Genomic DNA, 13,976 nt, shown 5'->3' with positions numbered 1-13,976 from the left:
CATTCTCAAATCTTTCTTCAAAGGTGATGTGGGCCTACATATAGGAACAATAATTGTGCATCTTGATATTATTTTATATCATCAACATCCTAGATGTTTGGAATTAATGTCAGTCCTACCCATGCTAACTATAGGAGTAAAAGCATGAAATTGTAGCAGAGGACATTTGAGCCCTATTGTGGTCAATGCTTTAGTAATTCCTACAGTAAACACAGTTAAATAGAAAGGGTCTAAGCTATGCTAAATAAAAAGTAGTGCTAGGTGCACCAGAACTTGTTGTGTACTGGAATATACTGTTACTTTTATCTAAACAACAAAAAGGTCCATGTACAGCTGTTACCTGGGTTGGTTTCCTTTGCCGGAGAGAACACTAGGGATTTATGGTTTGCTGTAGTATTTTCTTTATTTTCAAATATAAAAGTAGACCACAAGGGGAGGCAAAGAGGTACTCCTGTAGGACAGAAGCCATATACGGTATCCACATCAGATCCCACACAGAGAGACCCTGTACCCTAAGGCACTTCAGCCAACCCACAATAATATCTGTCTGCCTCTCTCCGTCTGGTCTAGAATCTAAACTATGGTTTTCTCACACCAGGCATTTTCCCCTCCCTTCAGCAAGAAAGTAGACTCACTTTTTCTACGCCCTGATGGGTGTTCAGATAGAGAGTCTCTCTACACGTATCACTCAAGTGTCAGGCGATGCAATGTTAGCCAGGAAGCATAATTTTGAAAGACAGAGCTAGCAGAGATCACTCTGGATGGATTCTCTCACAGCCCTCCACCATCTCGGGCATGCCAGACTGCCTCCTCTTCCAGAGCTTTTACCCTGCCGCCCTCACTGCTTAAAACTTTGAATTAACTGAGCCTTTGCAGGGCAAAAGCTCCAGAAGGGGAGACACCTGAGGTGGCAGAGGACTGTAAGAAAAAACGTAAGGTTCATTTAGGAGATATCTCCAATCGTTAGAAACATTAGCAGGCTCTGTGTCCTTCCAAACATGCCAATTTAGACCAATCCCAAAGGGTATAATGAGTCATAGTAACCTGAGTCCGTTGTTGTGTATTCAACCATCCACTGACTTCATCAAAAGGGATTTTCCCACTTCCCTCTCTTGCTACAGCCCTCTAAGCCCACTGAAATTCTGCTCCTAGGGTCAGTGGGTCTTAAGGAACAGCATGATGGCCAAAATGGAGATCTGCAGCTGGCAGGAGTGGGGTCAGTGGGAGGGCTAGGGAACTCACTGCCTCATCTTCCACACATGGAAATGCTGTTCTGACAGAAAACCTGCATGGCTAGATACAGACTAACTAGAATATATCTGTAACCCAAACAGCAGGACTACTGGTATTTTTGACACGTTTCCTTTGGATAAATAAATCGTATGTTGGCTCCAGAAACCTAATTAAAGGATCCCATGTTTGGGCCATTAGCAGAGTTTATCATTTAGCAGTGGATGCATGATTATAGGTGGATGTGAACTGGTTCTGCTGGCTGGTGTGCGTGCAGGAGAGAAAATAACAAAGCATACACTTGCTTATGTTTAGAAAGGAAATAATAACAATAACAACAACAACATTCAATTTATATACTGCCCTTAAGGACAACTTAATGCCCACCCACAGCAGATTACAAAGTATGTCATTATTATCCCCACAACAAACTCCCTGTGAGGTGGTTGGGGCTGAGAGAGCTCCAGAGAGCTGTGACTAGCCCAAGGTCACCCAGTAGCTTCAAGTGGAGGAGTAGGGAATCAAACCCGGCTCTCCAGATTAGAGTCCCGTGCTCTTAACCACCACACCAAATGATAAGAGTTCTTTATTGTAGGAACTCCATACTCTAATAGGAAAGGAGACAGATCCTATCTACCTATCTAGTCTAAGGATGCACATGGATGCCAGGACAAGTCCTACATCCATAGTTGCAAGATGGAGGGAGGAAGGAGAGAGATGATGCCTGGAACAAAGCCAGGAAGAGTGAGAGGGAGGCAGTCAGGAGGAAGAAGTCCTGAGAATAGCAATCTACATATCAAAGGATAGTCAGAGCAATAAACAGTAAACAGGATGCCCTGACCTCTCTGTCTTTCTCTCTGGTTTGTCCCCCTCTGAAACCTGAGGAATCGGTCTCAGCACTGAGTCCTTGTCTTCCAACACTTTTAAATAGCAACATTTAATCATTCTGTATTGCAAACTGTTCTTGAAACTTCCCTTGGTTTCAAAATGAGCATGTCAAATGATACAGGGGGTTGCCTTCTGAGAAATGTAAAGCTCAAATCTCCTTGGGCATGCTGAACTAGTTGTGTAGATCCTTCAATCCCCAGCCTGCCCGGATTTGCGACTTTCAATTGTGAGGATTCTTGTGGTATGCTCTTACAAATATTGACTTAGAAGAGAGTTTCACTGTATTTAATGGGCCTAACTCCCAGGTGAGTGGGCATAAGATTGCTCACATGCAGTCTAATCCTAAGCATATTTAGTCAGAAGTAAGCACCAGTGATTTACTTCTAAGTAAATGTGCACAAGATGTCATTATCTTATTTTCTAAAACTAAACCAGCCCTATCTGCAAACTAATTAAAGCAGAATACAAGACATGAAGTCAATTTAGTCTCACCAATTGTGAATCCATCTGATCTCTTTTAATCAGATTTTTCAGTTTGGACTTATGAATTAAAATCTTTTTGCTGTACACCGTTAAATCTAAATACTTAATTCTACCAGCTAGCTCCCCATTGCAACTAAAGGAAATAATTGTATTAGTCTCCTCTCCATAGACTCCAGGACTGTTGAGAGTTGTACTTTTGCTATGATTCTCTGTCTCATCTTGATTTTTTCTCCCAGCTTTGTAACACCCAGTTAAACAAACAATTCCTTCTCCTTCATGGGGGAAAGCCTGGGCCAATGACACAGCTGAAGCTCAAACTGTTTGAAAGCTTTTGTTGGGCTCTGGCTGGAAGTCATTGCTTAGTAGAAGGCGAGCGTGCTTCTGCTTTCGCCACAAATACTTTACAAGGCAAGGAACTTTAAAGACAGATGACAGCAAAAACTATTAGAAGATTAATGAGGATCCCTGCAGCCTGGTCTTTTATGGATCGCCAGCATCTCTTTCATCAGCTATATTTACTGGGCAAGTAAATCTAATACTAAGAAATATAAAAAGATCTCCCACAAGGCTTCTTAAACGTAAAAGAGTCTAAACAAAAGGCTTAACGCCATTCCACTGGCAACGAAAGGCCACAAAAGAAAAAACTAAAAAAAAGAAAAATGGGGAGGGGATACCTTCCCACAAAAGCCCTTCATTGTGCCAGGCAATTAGTAATTTTGCTACCCACTGCTATGCAGATTTGAGGCTGTCTTATTAGCCTTAATAAGGTATTATATGGTAGCTAATCATATTATAGTATTGATCTTATATTACACATAAGTTAATGCCATAAGATCGTTCATAAAACTATTTTTTTGCTGTGTAGATTTTAAATGGAAGCTTTATGATTCAAACTGCATGCTAGCACAAAGGCATGCTCGCAGAATGAACCAAATCTGTTCAAAAATGTTTATATATATGAGAAGATAAGAAACACCTATAAACCTGTAATAATGAAGCCGAAATCACAACATGCTTTATTGACAATGGATTATAATACAGGCGTGGACAATATTTGCTTCATGTGTTCTATTTTGTTATAGGCTTTTAAACCACTCTGACCCAAACAGTTCATTTCTATGACAAAACATTATATTGGGAATCTACAGCAGAAGACAAATGTAACATTTAACGCTCAAAGGGAAAATATTGTTTATATTACATCTGAATTCAACCTAAATCCTGATCATATATTCTGTGGCTAATATGCACTGCAGCATAAGAGATAGCTGTGTTTAGGATCAAAGGTTTACACTTTATTCTTAATATAGCTTTTTCCCCCTAGGCTGCTTTGTCTTGGCGAACTTGTTCTAGAATAATTTACATGAGATGCATAACCACACTAATCCTGTACTTGAATTTAGCAAGATGGTGTACATTGCAGGCCTAAGCATAGTTGCACTCATACTTATGGATTTTGAAAGATGTAACTTTGCTTAGCATTGCACTGCTAGTCAACAGAGTTGCATACAAGGGAAACCTAAGTTTAGGATCTCTTTGTCTCTAAATAAGATAAAAGGGAAATCACCACCAGCCTAAATCCATGGTCTTTGCTCACCCAGACTGACCATGCCACCAATTGCTTGTGCAGTTGAGGGGGGAGAGGGAGAGAATAAAAAAGCAGGACAGTCTGAATCAGACTTTTTTTGTAAAGACATACACTGGAATTGTTTAAAGCCTTCTGATGCTATAATTTGGTCCTGGAATAGGGTTGCCAGATCTCTGGCTATAGTTATTTGTTGCCTACCAGCATGTCAAGGTGGTGGAAGAAAGTCGAGGATGAAATAGAGGTGTATGACAGCATGTTGTTGTGCTAATGTTATTCCTAGTGACAACTGGAAGTGACAGCATGAGACATTCTAAGATTTGCAAAAATTCTATGCATCAGCACACTGGCATGACACCAGCATGCCAATGCCTACCCCCTAATTGCTCCTGGGGGTTGCTGATAGGGTTGCCAGCTCCCCTTACCCTCTGCAGGGGGGGTGGAGGGGGATCCCTTGCCCCCACTGGAGGAACAGCAACCCCACTTGCCAGCTGTAGCCTGCCACACCCTATCCTGGAAGTCCATGACAATTTAAAACTTGGTTCTTCAGAACGCAGGAGATAAAGCTGGCGACTCTTGAAATCTGGCAACTATTTATCTACATTGTTTAAAAAGGGAACACAGAGCAAAATAACTCTAGACTCTTTTTGTCTAGCAAATGGCCTAAAATCCAAACAATCGGATTGAACTATCATGGCAACATTAACAGTTGGAAGGATAAACTGAGAATTACAGAGTGAATAGTATGCTGTTGCTTAGAAAAGGTAAGGTTGTTATCTAGGTGGAAATTACGCAGGCCCTTGCATGGGTAGTGCAGGAACCTATAAAACCCTGGAATTGGCGCTTTCAGTTTGGTGTAGTGGTTAAGAGCAGCAGGACTCTAATCTGGATTTGATTTCCCACTCCTCCACTTGAGCCCAGCTAGATGGCCTTGGGTCAGTCACTGCTCTTTCGGGCCTCTCTCAGCCCCACCCACCTCACAGGGTGATTGTTGTGAGGATGATAATAACACTTTGTAAACTGCTCTGATTGGGTGTTCAATTGTCCTGAAGGGTGGTATATAAATTGAATGTTGTTGTTATTATTATTGTTTACAAACGTTTAATCCATATATAATCTGTGAGAGATATTATTTTTTCTAGAAAATGATGGCCAGTGAACATGCAGTCATATAAAACAACCACATAGATACTTATATACAGTCTACTTGATATACTGAAACAGAAAGGAATTTGTGAGGAAAAAATTATAATTCAAGACACAGAAAGTGAAAACACTCATTCTTTATTCTCACCATCATATACAACATCCATAATCTGGGTTTATCATGTTATCAAGACTGAGTTATAGCTTGGATCTTCTGCAAACTTGTAAGTATATAACATTGGGAATAAGGGATCAGATACTTTTGCCGTTCACAGTCTGTAGCTTTTATAACTTTCTAGAATGGATTAACTTTTGGCCCATAGTAATAACACTATCAATAATAACAGCATGGAAAACATCTTCTTTTAAACTTTCTGGCAACAAAAATAATTCAAAGAAAATGAACCAGTTTTATGGTATAGTTCATTTTATAAAAATTAAGAACCAATTAATACATATGGCTTATCTCATGTAGTATAGTGCTACTTGAATTTTATTCCAAATAATTTCCTACATGTAGGAAGTCAGTGTAACTATTAAATATTATAATTTAATATTTTAAATTATATCCCAAAACTACCACAAAAAGCAAAATAGGGGAAGTAATTTTCCAGTGATATGTACCAGATAAATAGCTGTCCTTGATAAATAGAAGTAAAAGCCCTGTAAAGAATTCTACTGCTTCTTTTGTTTAAAATTGTAGGGTTCATTCTCCTGTCCTTTCTGCTCTCGCTCGCCTTTTGGGGAGACGTACAGTCTTTAAGGAGGTCTGCTGATTCCAGAAGAAAGAATACAGAATCTTTAGTTAGGACTAGAGATGGGCACGAACAGGGGAAAAAAACTAACGTGATGTTCATTGTTCATTGCCATCCACAAACAGGGATTCATGAATAGAGATGGGCACGATCCAAAAAAAATTAACGATCCAGCTGATCGTGGATTGGCGCCGGCAACAATCCCAAATAAATGATCCATACCTATCATCTCCCGTTTCCGATCCGTGGATCGTGGATCGTGGAGGCAAGAGCGGAGGGGCGCCCCGCTGTTCCCAGCAATACAGGAATGGTGGATGATGCCAGCAGCATCTGTGTTTGTGTTTGGCCGTCTGTGTTTGGCCATCAGAGCTGCCTATCAGGGTTTGCAGGCATGAGATTGGAGTGCCCATGGCTACAGAACACCCCCTTCCCCCTCCCTCCCCTGGGTGTCTTCTCCCAACTGGTGACTGCTTTGCTGCTCTGTGGTTGGAAGGAAGCCCTGCTGATCAAGGAAAGCTGGGCTTCCATTCGGGTTTCCAGGGTGACAGAAGGAGGGCAAACAGAGCTCAGGCATTCCCCTGGCTCTGTTGCCAGGGGAATAGATTGTTGGCGCCTGAGTGTCTGGATCCCCGATCCAAGCCCGATTGCCCCAATCCAGGCCCCTCCCGATCGCTGGATCATTGGCCATGGACGATCACGATCCGCTGGGTCACGATCGCGCGATTGCCATTATCGTGGGGGGTTTTCGATCGTAATGCGGATCGTGCCCATCTCTATTCACCAACATCGACGACCATGACCTGTTCATGAACATGTTCATAGTTGGAGGTTCATGGGAGCCAGAACAGCCCCCTTGGGATTTAGATGAACTTTAGCCGAGAAAGGCATGATCAATGGGTCTCCCCCTTTCCTGTTATTTTCTCTTCACAGTGGCAAAAACTGGACTGTCTGTTGGAAGCTACTTTGAGGGGTTACAAACTGACCTTCCCAATGTCCAATACCCATCAAATTTGCAGGGAACATAGTCCTGTCCTCTGAAGACCCCCCCCCCAAGTTTCAGAGAGATTGCACCCTGGGAAAGGCATGATCCATGGGTCTCCCCCTTTCCTGTCATTTTCTCTTCACAGTGGCAAAAAGTGGACTGTCTGCTGGAAACTACTTTGAGGGGTTACAAGCCAGAAGGAAAGCCAGGAGTACAGACAGAGTTCAGACAGTCCATGCCTACATTGCCAAGGACCTGACTGAAAGGTGCCAGACTGTCTGGCTTTACGAATGGCTGACGAACGCCATGAACAGGGCTTGGAACAAACACATGTTCGCCAGGAATGGGACCTCATGAACAGCTTGCTTGTGAACAGCCGATTGGGCTGTTTGTGGGGTTTTTTTGTTGGTATTGCTGTTTGTGCCCATCTCTAGTTAGGGCTGCTGAAACATCTTCTGAAAGACCTATCCATTTCTCTAAACACAGTCAATGACAGTTAGCATGATGCAATGGATAGAGACTATGGCCAGTGTAAAAATCCATGCTGTTCCATGAGATTTCCTCAGTGTTGCAGAGCCAGTTACTGAGTTGGATCCCACCAGGTTTTCTGTTTCTGAAAGCACCAGGTGAGTTCTTTTTGACCACCAACAAGGCTGTGTTGGAAATCATGGAACCCACATTGGCAAAGGCCATGCAGAATAAGAGGTGCAATGAGGATGGGAACTGAATGAGATTGAATGGGAATCAAATCCAATCCAGTCTCATTCTCAGTGCAGTTTACTCCACAGAAGTGTTCTAAAGATTTAAAAAAATGGATAAGAGTACATCGCCCTGATCTTTTTGGTGAAAGGGAAAGATGAAAATGCAACAAATATATTAACTAGCTGCTTTTCTATTTCTAATACACAGTCTGGAACTTTTCAGTGTGCCAAACATCTGATTTTGAATCTTTGGAAATACCAGTTTGTTCCAGACATTTCTTGTTGGTGGGTTTTCAGCATTTTCTCAAGAACAGAGTCTCTTGTTTGGTGTCCTGCTTAATATATGGAAGTTATATGTGTTTTTCTCTTCTACAGTATTTTGTTTCCCCATATCCCTATCATCTTCAACTGTTAATGAAAACTCTGGAAAGAGGTGTGTGTGTGTGCGTGCATGTGTTGAGGAGGGAATATATTTGTTTATACTAATGTGTGCTTAATTGGTAAAGTGGTATCCTTTATCAGGATTTTTTTTTAAAAAAAATATCCTTAGTTGGGTCAAGTCTAGTAATGGAAGATTCTCTCCAACAGCTATTAATCACATAATCACTTCTAAGGCCAACAAATTAACAGTAATACCCTTAATGTGCAAAGCATAAAACCAATTAGCACACAGCAGTACAAGGAAATTATGTTATTTAAAAAAAACCCTCTCCTTCTACAGTATACTCGAGAACCCACAGACAAAGGGAGGGAAAAAATCAGACCCAGATTCCTAGTGATGAGATTGACTAAAGTCTGTAATCTCGATACTTACTGATATTCCTAGCACATTACACTTATTGCAATGCCTTCTTTTCCCCCAAAAAATGTGCTAGTAAATCAAACTTACCCTCCTTGCAATGCCTTTTTTTCTATAGTCAAGCACCCCATACAATCATACACTCATTCTGATGGTTTGTTCACATTTCAAAATAAGCAGTTTTTCAAGTGAGTTTGTGTGACTGCACAGCTGGCAGTATTCAGCATGGCAACTGGTCAGGTAATTTCTGAACTGCTGCTATAGAATATGCCCCAGAGTCATCAGAAGCACAATTTATGAATCATTAAGTACATTTTGACTATGTTTTATTTATCTATTTATTTTATTTTATTTCTTTATAGTCCACCTTTTTCACTGAGACTCAAAGCAGATTGCACAGAGTAAAACAATGCAATCAATAGTCAGGGCCAGATTGACGGGGGGGCAGGGGGGTAGTCTGTCCCCGGCGCCCCCAAAGAGGGGGAACCGGGTGCAGCTACCAGCCCTGGGAGCGCGTGGGTGGCAGGACAGGGGTTGCGCTTGCCGCACGCCTCCTGTCCAGGCAGCAGGGCAGCCGGAGATGGGCGGGGACGCAACAGCCAGGGCCCGCATGCCGGAGAGGCCTTCCAAATGCACGCCCCAGCAAACACACACAGAGCTTCAAGCAGCCCCACCAACTCCCCTCTCCCCCCAGGAAGAACTGTCTCCGCACGCACGGCAGCAGAAACGGCGCAGAGCAGAGCAGGCAACACCGCCAGGCTAACAAATAATCCAACCGGTAGGCACAATCACAAATAATCAATGGTAGTTATGAAATGTGCATAATTTATCAAGTGCAAAAGTGCAAAGTGCAATGAATCAATTCATGTACAATAAATATTCAATAAATACAGCAAATATTTATACAAAAGGTATTCCAAATCCGCAATCCATATACAGCAATAATTCTGCAGTTTTAGCGCTCACACGAGCAACAATTAAACAGAGTGCAAATGTCCAAAGAGTACAGGCAGGCGCAACTGTGGTGAACCTAGATGACACAAGGTAAGTGACCACCAGTCCCATGTAGGGTATAAACACCAAGGGGCCAAAAGCTGACGGGTTGATGCGGGGCAAGATTTCCAATTCCCGTTTCGCACGTCTTCTTCTTGGGCAAATATCTGGTGAGCTAAAGAGGTGAATAATCAGAAGCCTGAATATAAATCTCATGACATAAATCAAAAACGCCATGTACTAAGTATAACAAATACTCACACACTGGTAACCTGCGCTCTTTCACCCCATGTACTCACTGCACTGCCAAGGATACGGACTGGGGCTGACTCCACCTCATTTACTTAAATATGAAACACTGAACATTCAAATTAAAGGCACCACTCACCCCAGTGATCCATTCCGAGTTGGAACCTATTTTAAAATCATTTCCTCCAATGAACTTTAACAGCCAATGTAACAGGAGAGGTCCAATTCGTTGTTGAGACCCCAGGGAGACAGGGTATTCAAATGGAAGATCCACTTTGCCTCCAATTGCAATAATTTTCTAGAATGGTCAAGTGAAAGATGGTCCTGGACAGGATATATCCTTCACGTGGCAAGGGAGTGAGACCTGCATTAGCTTTTTAGACGTGACCATCTATAAACGCAGCTCCACAACCCTGGGGGTGCGCCCGTTTAAGAAAGCAACTGATCGTAATTCCTATCTCCACTTTGCATCATTCCATCCCGGGCATTTAAAAAGAAATATCCCCCTAGGCCAGTTTCTCAGGTTGAGAAGGAACTCGACTGATACTAGAGATTTTCATTCGAGCAGCATAGAACTGAGCTCCGCATTGGCCTCTAGGGGTTATCCCGAGTCCTCCATAGTGACAGCGCGAGCAAAAGCAATCGGGAAAAGACGAGAAGAACTTTTGAGTCCCAGGGATCGCCCTAGTAAAAATTCCATTAGCTGGGCGTTAGATCATACTACACTAGCGGCCCCGATTTGCAATATCATTAGGAAACACTGGCACTTGCTTAATGATATCCCGGGGTGCCAAGAATTGCCAGCAATTGGGTTGCGCCGCACTCGCTCCCTGAAGGACATGCTTGTACATTCAGAATTTAAAGGGGCAGTAGTATCACGGTCCATGCCCATAGGTCACTTCTCCTGTGGAGAGTGTAATGTTTGCAGTTTGATGGACACGTTGGAGAATCTGGACATTAGACAGGCTAAACACCAGCCCTTGTTGACTTGTAAGACTGCCAACGTGGTCTACATCATACAATGTACTTGTAATATGTATTATGTAGGCAACACTACACGACAGTTAAGGACTAGGATTCAGGAGCATTTATCCCGTTTGAGGCGTAGAGTACAGGATGCCCCGTTGGTCTCACATTTTGTTACAGAACATGGAGGGATTAGAGAATTTAGAGTATCAGTACTGGAAGTTGTCCAGGACCATCTTTCACTTGACCATTCTAGAAAATTATTGCAATTGGAAGCAAAGTGGATCTTCCATTTGAATACCCTGTCTCCCCAGGGTCTCAGCAACGAATTGGACCTCTCCTGTTACATTGGCTGTTAAAGTTCGTTGGAGGAAATGATTTTAAAATAGGCTCCAACTCGGAATGGATCACTAGGGTGAGTGGTGCCTTTAATTTGAATGCTCAGTGTTTCATATTTAAGTAAATGAGGTGGAGTCAGCCCCAGTCCGTATCCTTGGCAGTGCAGTGAGTACATGGGGTGGAAGAGTGCAGGTGACCAGTGTGTGAGTATTTGTTATACTTAGTACATGGCGTTTTTGATTTATGTCATAAGATTTATATTCAGGCTTCTGATTATTCACCTCTTTAGCTCACCAGATATTTGCCCAAGAAGAAGACGTGCGAAACGGGAATTGGAAATCTTGCCCCGCATCAACCCGTCAGCTTTTGGCCCCTTGGCATTTATACCCTACATGGGACTGGTGGTCACTTACCTTGTGTCATCTAGGTTCACCATAGTTGCACCTGCCTGTACGCTTTGGACATTTGCACTCTGTTTAATTGTTGCTCGTGTGAGCGCTAAAACTGAAAAATTATTGCTGTATATGGATTGCGGATTTGGAATACCTTTTGTATAAATATTTGCTGTATTAATTGAATATTTATTGTACATGAATTGATTCATTGTACTTTGCACTTTTGCACTTGATAAATTATGCACATTTCATAACTACCATTGATTATTTGTGATTGTGCCTACCGGTTGGATTATTTGTTAGCTTCTCGTTTGCTGGTTGTATTCCCGTTTGTTTTGTTTAACACCGCCAGGCTGGCAAGGAGGCCCCTCCGGCATGCACAGCCCTCTGCCACGCCTGGGCGGGGCAAGGCCCCATGTGCAAAGCGAGAACCAGGCACCTTCAACGTCCCCACGAGGCCCCCAGCACCCCTGGGCTATCCTGTCCTGCCTCAGCGTGGCCCAGGCGCTTGGGGAAGGCGGCCACACATGCAGTGTGCTGAAGCGAAGCGCAGAGCCCCACAGACAGCTGCTGTGCTCCAGGCCAGGCAGCACCGCTTCCCAGAAGCGCACCCTGGGCATGTGACGCTGCTGAAACCCAATCTCCCCCCCCCAAAGCCACACAGCGGAAAGCGGTGGAGGCGTCGACGTGGGCAGCCAAGCCAGAAGCGCATCCGCGGCGCACCGGGACACCCGGCTTGCTGTGGGGTGGCATGCGCCGCCTGCGTGATGATTTCACAGAGTGACATCGTCACGCAGTGCCAGGAACGTGCGCGCACTGAGCGCACCGAAGTAGCTAGACTTCAGTTGCCCTGGGCACTGGCAACCATAGATCCAGCCCTGTCAATAGTGTTAAGCATCTAATAAGCAACACTATCAGAATAGGATTAAAGAAATTTAAACAAAGCAAAAACATTAAAATTGATATGTTAACAGTGCATAGAAGTATTATATAAGTGGAAGACTATGTGATGGGAGTAGCATAATACATACAGCAAACAGATAATGTGCATTATCTAGGACACAGACTTGTTCTTTATAAAAAGCACCTTCCTGAACCATTCAGTTGTAATAGCCCTGTTACCTTTATAGAAATGTCCCCCTGAAATGTCCTCTGTTTTACACAATTTATGGAAAGACAGAAGTGTGAGAGCCTTTCTGACCTCTTCAGGCATGTACCTATGCAATCAGCTGCATTCATCCTTTGGTAATATTCATCTTTTTGGAGCATTCTTAGAACCTATTTGAATCAACTACAGTTCACATTTGGAAGTGCAAGAAACCATACAAGGCATTTGAAATCCAATTTAGAACACACAAAACATACTCAGCTTTGGAAGTCAGGAAGGCAAAATGAACAAGGCTAGAAAAACAGGGCCGTTTTCACATGTGCCCTGGGAGATCGTGCAAACTAACTGCATGAAGCATCTTCCTAGCACGATCTCCAGGCACGATCCCCTTTAATGGCCCGATGATGTCAGAAAAAGGGCCATTAAACAGGATTGTGCTGAGAAATTACGCTAGGAAGATGCTTTTATGGCATGAGTTTTGCGCGATCTTCCCGGCACCTGGCCATGTGAAAACGGCCCAGGTCATATAAGTTTCTCTTTACCTACCTTTTTGTGAACTTTTTTTAATCTGCTGATGAGTAGACAGCAAACAAAGAACAATGAACCGGAGGGCATAGCCACATGAAAGCAATGTGGCCCCATGTAAGTCCAAAATTTTTGCAATAAAATCTAGAACAATTCTGAATATTTAATAAAATGTGATCTTTCCCAGTTATTCAAGATTGCTGCTTTCAATTTTCAATCAAATTACAGTTTGATCAGATGAACAAACATACACACCTTGTAACACTTCAAATAATGGTGTTTGCAGAGTGGATTTGGCTCAGGAAAATGGCTGGTAGGGAAAGGATTAAGTGCTCCCACAGCTTCTGTTCCCAGTTTCCTCCTGATTGCTGGTTTTCATGGAAGAAAAAAAAACAGGGACCACTGAGAAATGGTTACACGTTGACATGAAACATAATTGATTGTAACCTCCTATTTTAATTTTGTCACTTTAACCCAAACATCGCAACATGTCTGTTAGTTTCTTTTTTTAACCGTACATTTTGGTGAATAATAATAACAATAATATGCCACCCATCAGGACAACTTAACGCCCACTCAGAATGGTTTACAAAGTGTGTTGTTATTATTTCTCACAGCAATCACCCTGTGAGGTGGGTGGGGCTGAGAAAGCTCTGAGGGGGCTGTGACTGACCCAAGGTCACCCTGCTGGATCCAAGTGGAGGAGTGGGGAATCAAGCCCAGTTCTCTTAACCAATACACCAAACTGGCTATACCAAATGTCAGTCCTAAATTAATATTTTAATAAGGAGAGAATAAATGAAGGACATACGGGCAGAATTCTAACTACAGG

This window comes from Eublepharis macularius, chromosome 1 (genome assembly GCF_028583425.1).
Source record: "Eublepharis macularius isolate TG4126 chromosome 1, MPM_Emac_v1.0, whole genome shotgun sequence".
In the NCBI taxonomy this organism is placed as follows: Eukaryota; Metazoa; Chordata; class Lepidosauria; order Squamata; family Eublepharidae; genus Eublepharis; species Eublepharis macularius.
This window is presented reverse-complemented; position numbering follows the sequence as displayed.